Raw genomic sequence first — 6,695 nt, 5'->3', positions numbered from 1 at the left:
TTTTCCTGGTGAGGACATGCTGGCTATAGCTGTCCTTTTCTAAACTCTTTCGGAGATCAACTTTTTTTCCATTTGCAACAACAGGATTTTGTATTCATGAAATTCTGACTGTCCATGGTTATTGTAGGATTTTAAAATATTAGCTTGTGTTTCCACTAATCCTCTGTGCTGTGACTTAAAAGAAAAATCTCCTTTGAGCATATTTTTAAGAATATTTAAACAGAATCTTAAAGACAGATATTTGGTTTTAAACTGCTCCCATTCCTGCTACTGGACACAAGTAGATCTACAAGCACATGTATGCTGCTGCTAATCCAACAGTGCTCAAAGTGCAGCGTCATCATAGCCTGCTCCCCTGTAATCTCTTTGAGATGGTTCAGTCAGCAGCCTGACCCTTTGCATGTGGATATGCGTGTGTTACAGTTGAATTATTCCTTCTAAAGAAATGGATGCATGCTTTTTGCCAGAACCCCTGTTATTTTTCACCCACTGTGGAGAGCTAGGTGGAGGAAACAACCTGTGTGAGTGTGAGAGGTGGAATCCAAAAGATCTTTTCAGGTAAAACATGTCTGATATTGATGTTACTGCTTAATAAACGAGGGCTCGCTTTGCTGTGTGTGTGTAGTGAGCTGTGTGTGTGTGTGATGTGTAGTGAGCTGTGTGTGTGTGTGTGTGTGTGATGTGTAGTGAGCTGTGTGTGTGTGTAGTGAGGTGTGTGTGTGTGTGTAGTGAGCTGTGTGTGTGTGTGATGTGTAGTGAGCTGTGTGTGTGTGTAGTGAGCTGTGTGTGTGTGTGTGATGTGTAGTGAGCTGTGTGTGTGTGTGATGAGCTGTGTGTGTGTGTGATGTGTAGTGAGCTGTGTGTGTGTGTGTGTAGTGAGCTGTGTGTGTGTGTGTGATGTGTAGTGAGCTGTGTGTGTGTGATGTGTAGTGAGCTGTGTGTGTGTGTGTAGTGAGCTGTGTGTGTGTGTAGTGAGCTGTGTGTGTGTGTGTAGTGAGCTGTGTGTGTGTGATGTGTAGTGAGCTGTGTGTGTGTGATGTGTAGTGAGCTGTGTGTGTGTGATGTGTAGTGAGCTGTGTGTGTGTGTTCACGCTCTGCAGGCTATAGCTTTCTGATCTCCACATGTTGGTGTTATTTTAAACAAATCCTGTTTGCAACAATGCAGCGGTGAGACAACATTCAACAGGCTAATACACAGGTCGATGAATCACCCAGACTTCTGTAGCCCTCCGACATTTAGTCATTATGTTTTGGAAGCAACAGGAGGAACGCATTTATAACTGTTATTAATTTAAAAACTCCGACACGCAGCCTCCAAACGTTTATAATCTAATGAAAGTTAATTGATGGAACACAGCACATTTATCATTAATGCACATGTAGACCTGACTTCACCTAGCAGAGAAAGATGCTAACACACACACACACACAGAGGCATCCTTCCAAAGTGGCTCATTGCGTCATACATTATTAAGGCAGCTGTTGAATTATGCAAAGCTTTGATATTGATCCCAGGGCTTTGCCATCACTGCAGTCTGAGAGACAGAGAGAAAGTGTGTGTGAGAGTAAAGAAGAGAGGGAACCAGTCAGGGACAGCAAGACTGGGAAACTAACTTCAAAAAGAGAATACATGCAGGTAAATAGAGACTGATTCCTACACACTTTATATTCAGGAAATGAATCCCTACTTTAGTGGGAAATTAGATTTATTTTTATAAATAACAACAACAACAACAAAAACAGAAGGGAAAATAGAGTATATTATATCAGAGCAGTTTCCAAACCATCTGCATTCTATCACAAGTTAATTGCTGATTTATTGACTGAGGTAAAATCCAGACCTGCCTTACTCAGTGATGTTCAACATTAGACAGTGATACAGTGTCGAACGCCATCTGTCCCAATACGTTTTCCTCTGCAAAGGGATTGATCAAACTACTGCTGCCAGGTGGGGCAGAAACAGCTTCAGTGAGAAATGGAAATATATAAATATATCTCTGGCACCATCAGATCCCACAGTGCTCTTCACTTTAGCAAGGTAACGTGCTAAGCTAACTGTCAAGCCCCTGAAATAATAGTTGTTACTGAACTATTACCTCACTTCTAGCCTTTTCTCACAACGACCATTGTGACACTGTGAGCCAACAAAACCATTGGCAAACGCTGTAGCAACATACTGAGGTTTTATTAGATGCAGGATTTTCCACTGTCTATAGATCAGCTAACAGCAGCACTAATCGTCAGACCTGCAGGTTACAGGTACTTAGTTGCCTCGACGGGAGGTAAAATGTAAAACACTGCAGCCTAATGTCTTCAGAGACGTGTCAGACAGTCTCTCAGCTCCTCCTGATTGACAGTTTATGTGAGAAGGCGGTGCATGGTGGGAGAATCAGCTCGGTCCCAGCATCTACTGAATGGGCTCTGGTGATGTGATTCCAGTGACAACAGAGATAGTGGGATAGATGGTGTGTGTTTATATGTCTGAGTATGTCTGTGTGTATCAGTGTGTGTCTGAGTATGTCTGTGCGTGTGTCAGTGTGTGTATCTGTGTCTGTCTGAGTATGTGTGTGTGTCTGAGTATGTGTGTCTGTCTGAGTATGTCTGTGTGTGTCTGGGTATGTCTGTGTGTGTCTGAGTATGTCTGTGTGTGTGTCTGTGTGTGTATCAGTGTGTGTATCTGTGTCTGTCTGAGTATGTGTGTGTGTCTGAGTATGTGTGTGTCTGAGTATGTCTGTGTGTGTGTCTTTGTGTGTATCTGTGTGTGTATCTGTGTGTATCTGTGTGTGTCTGTCTGAGTATGTCTGTGTGTGTATCTGTGTGTGTATCTGTGTGTGTATCTGTATGTGTATGTCTCTGTGTGTGTGTGTGTGTATCTGTGTTTAAAGAGTTGTTGGATGACACAAGATGGCAGTTGGTGCAGTGCACTCGTGGCAATGAATGAACCTGATGGTGGGATTCAGTCTCGCTCTCTTTCTCTCTCTCTTTCACACACAGACACACACAGAGTAAGGATATAGGCCACAATAACTCACATAACAGCAAAACTATATGATTATAACTAAGAACAAACAGGATAAGCAGTGTCATCATCTCCTGTTACACTTGACTATTCCATCATATGGAATGGTGAGGGGAGGGGGGAGGAGAACCAGGAGGAAGGGCGGGCTGCTCTTGTCACACAACATGACACATATTCAGCAGCTAAATATAAACTCTGTAGCATCGTGGGTGGACATTATACACAAAGCATTGTGGATAGGTCTGTTTAGGTTAAACTGCAGCGTGTTTGTTTGTGAATAATATGTAGGCTTTGTTCCACTGCAGGAACTTGCAGCAGGTGCATGGTGGAGTGAGAACTGGCCACATAATGCACTCATTTCATCTTTTCCAGCTGCACTCTCTCAAAGCACTGCTGACCTAATTAGTAATGTGATTATTTGTTTATAAATATTGTTAATACTGCCAAAGTAATCTTAATGCTCAGTACTCAGACTTTATTACTGGTTCCATGTTGTTCTATGGTGCACTTTCCCCTCTACATTCGAGAACAGAAGGTAGTAGGGTGCTGGAGAATGACACGTGAGTCCTTTGTTGTCCCGTTGGGCCCTCACATAGGATCTGCTGTGGCATTATGTATGCACTACAGTTCAAACACATGCTGCACCACTGCTGGGATCAATCTGAACCTCTTTTACAGAAACATGAACATGATTTAAAAAGTGTCCATGTGTCATGCTCCTCTGAATGTGATAAGGGTTTAATGAAACAAACTTCTAATCTGCTGCATTTGCATCTTTCTAGTGATATTTGGGGCCTGGTAGACAACAGATGTTTTTATTACACTGTGAGTGACATATGGTGCATGACACCACACTCTCTCTCTCTCACACACACACACAGACACACACAGCTCTCTCTCTCCCTCTCTGTGCTTACAAAAGCCTCCCACCCACACCGCGTTGGCAGTGAATGAGTTACTGCTGGTGCAGTGTATGAGCCTGGTGCGCCCCTCCCTGGTTGGACCTCACGCCGCTGGTCGGTTGTCTGCAGACGGATGTTGCCGCATCCCGGCGCTCCGCGTTCCGCCACCAGGTTGCGTCCCTCTCCAAATGTGCCAAATCTCCTCCTCTGTCCTCCTGTCTCCGCCTGACGCTCACACACACACACACACACACACGAACCGCCGACGCTCTTCTCCAGTTTCTGGACACACAACTCTGCGCTAAAGTGGCTCCTCATCCACAACGGTACGTAAACTGTTTCTGAGATAATCCCGCTGATATGTCGTGTGTGTTTTTCTGTCTTTTTGTGCGGGGACAGGTTTCTTGAGTGGGATGCTGTGGAGCCACTGCTGCATATTTTTTCTGTCTCAGCTCTGATTTTTCTCTTTTCTCCGCACAGACGTGACGTTTTATCCTCACTGTGTGAGTCGGGTTTCTTTTAGCCTGTTTTTGTTGCGTAATAGCAACCAAGCATCCAGGAATATTTACTTTTATGCGCAGTGTGTTTTTTTGGTGGCTGGAAGAAATGAGGGCATGAGACAGCATAAACTCGTTAAACAATCAGTCCTCTTAAATCTACCTTGACATAAGACGAGGCATGTAAGGTTCAGGGAGAGGATTTTAGCAAGTCCTTTCTTTATCCAAGTAACGGGATTAATGCAGGTGATAAACAGCACAGCCTATTTAACCTATTTTCTCTGTGAAAAATACTCCACGCTGCCCAGCACATTCATAACAAATGAGCAGAAATTCAAATATAGTTATTGCACATTAATAAAAAGTTAAGAAATAAATCAAGTGGATCTGTAAAGGTTTAATTCCCTAAAAGGAGCCAGTCACTGTGGGTTGATCTGGATAAACACCTCACATACAGGTGATGCAGATGAACCCTGTGCCCCCTTCAGACGGGGAAAAAACAAAAGAATTGTGTTGTGTGTCATTGCTATGGTAATGTTGAAGTCGGTCTCCAGGGATGTGTGTTTGTCACAAATGACTGTGCAAATTCAGACTTGAGTGCGCAAAAAAATGGAGATAGAGACAGTGGAAGAGTGTGTGTGTGTGTGTGTAGGTGTGGGTGTGCGTTGGCGTGTGTGTGTGTGTGTGTGTGTGTGGTTTTTGGTCTCGCTAAACCACAAACCATCATTTGTACTCTAAAATAGGTAGCTGAGTTTTCTGATGATTCATTCATGCCAAGAATGTTGCCATTGCAGTAAAACCATCCATGTCTGTGATGTGTGTGTGTGTGTGTGTGTTGTTAGGATAGATACTTGAATAATCCCAGGGAAAATTCAAGAACGATTGAATGATTCAAGATGACGATTGATGCCAAGAAAAGCTGTTACTTCTCTCTATCAGTTGGTTTCCTCCCCGTATCGACCTGTGTTGATCATGTAATTGGTCGTTCCAGTTTCCTGTACTGGATGCTGGATGTTTCCAGTGACTCAGCAAAGGTGGTGCGACCCTGGTTGTGTGTGTGTGCGTTAGTGATCTAAATGAGTGTCTGCATGCAGGATTATTATTGCTGCTCTGTGATATAAACTGTGCATGACTGTGTCTCTGTAATTACTTTGCTGCATACTAATCCCAACTTTAATTTTTAGGGTAAAATTGAGCCATCAACCGTCTGTAATCATGTGTCATGATGGATTTTTTTCTCAGATTTTTGGTGTCATGGATGCTGCTTATTAGTCCATGACTCATTTTTTTATTGCATCAGTCCTGCTGTTAGACCTTTGACACCATCATGTTTTGCTTGACTGTGCATGCTGTGCTTGAAATGGATCTATTATATTATTGTCCTTAAGTTTAGGTGAAGTGGTTTTATCTCCATGGAGACGCCTTCGTGTTTACTTCAGGGCCCTGCAGCATCTTCTGGCTGAGTCACTTCATCAGTTAGCCAGCACGTTGTATAAATGTCGTAGAAACTAAGGTAAAGTGGTTTAAACCATAAGAGGAATAAGTACTAACATTCACAGTATCTACTCAGAATCACACGTTTCTAGTGTGTACTGATGCTGCCCTTAAAAAGGTACCCACTTGTGAATAAGTGCATACAAATTGGGACAGACAAGGGCATCACGTCATGGCAACTTGACCCTCTGTTCAAACAAGGGTGACGCTACATTTCTTTCATCTTTCTTTTTGAAATGCAAGGACATTGCACTACATCCAGGCTTTCTGTATTCTGTAAGCCACCATATTCTGTGGGCTGTTCTGACCCTGCAGCATTTCAAGCACAGAGGAAGCACCGATGACCCCAAGCAGGAGAAATGAAGCCAAAAAGTTAAGTTAGTCAATCCTCATAGACCTCCATGTAAAATGTTTACCATGTTTACAGCATGGTCTGCATTCTTAACTATTCTGTGTCTGTATGTTAACATAACTTCCATACAATACACACCTCAGCTGCTTTTTGATCACTTTTGATCACCGTATTGGTATTTTCTTTACCTAACCTCTGACCTCTTTTTGATGCCTAACTCCAAACAGGAGTGATAAAACCACCAGCGTCCCAACCCTGCCTATTTATGCGGACTCATTCCACGATCGAGCGACAAGTTGGGTGACGTCAGCCGATGTGTCACCAGTGTTTGTTTGGGCCAGAACTCGAGTAAACCAACACACAGTTTGGGTAAAATGAGAGTTAATGCATGAGAAATAGCATCAAACTAACACACAGATAGCTAAGAATGC

The 6,695-nt window shown here is 43.1% G+C and overlaps 1 protein-coding gene across 2 annotated transcripts in view; it reads left to right on the top strand.

Annotated features, from left to right (window-relative positions):
* map1ab (microtubule-associated protein 1Ab) overlaps nucleotides 1-6,695 on the top strand; it is a 49,106-nt gene that overhangs the window by 13,010 nt on the left and 29,401 nt on the right. Inside the window, exon 1 of one of the 2 annotated variants that reach the window (XM_028430415.1) lies at nucleotides 4,162-4,247. The exons of the other annotated variant lie outside the window; for it this stretch is intronic. The gene's annotated coding sequence lies outside the window, so the exon portion shown is untranslated. Of the gene's footprint in view, nucleotides 1-4,161; nucleotides 4,248-6,695 lie in introns of those variants that run through there. 2 annotated transcript variants of the gene reach the window in all.

Source organism: Parambassis ranga, chromosome 19, assembly GCF_900634625.1.
Source record: "Parambassis ranga chromosome 19, fParRan2.1, whole genome shotgun sequence".
Lineage (NCBI taxonomy): Eukaryota > Metazoa > Chordata > Actinopteri > Ambassidae > Parambassis > Parambassis ranga.
Note: the sequence above shows the minus strand (reverse complement) of the source record. Positions and strands in the feature narration are given on the sequence as shown.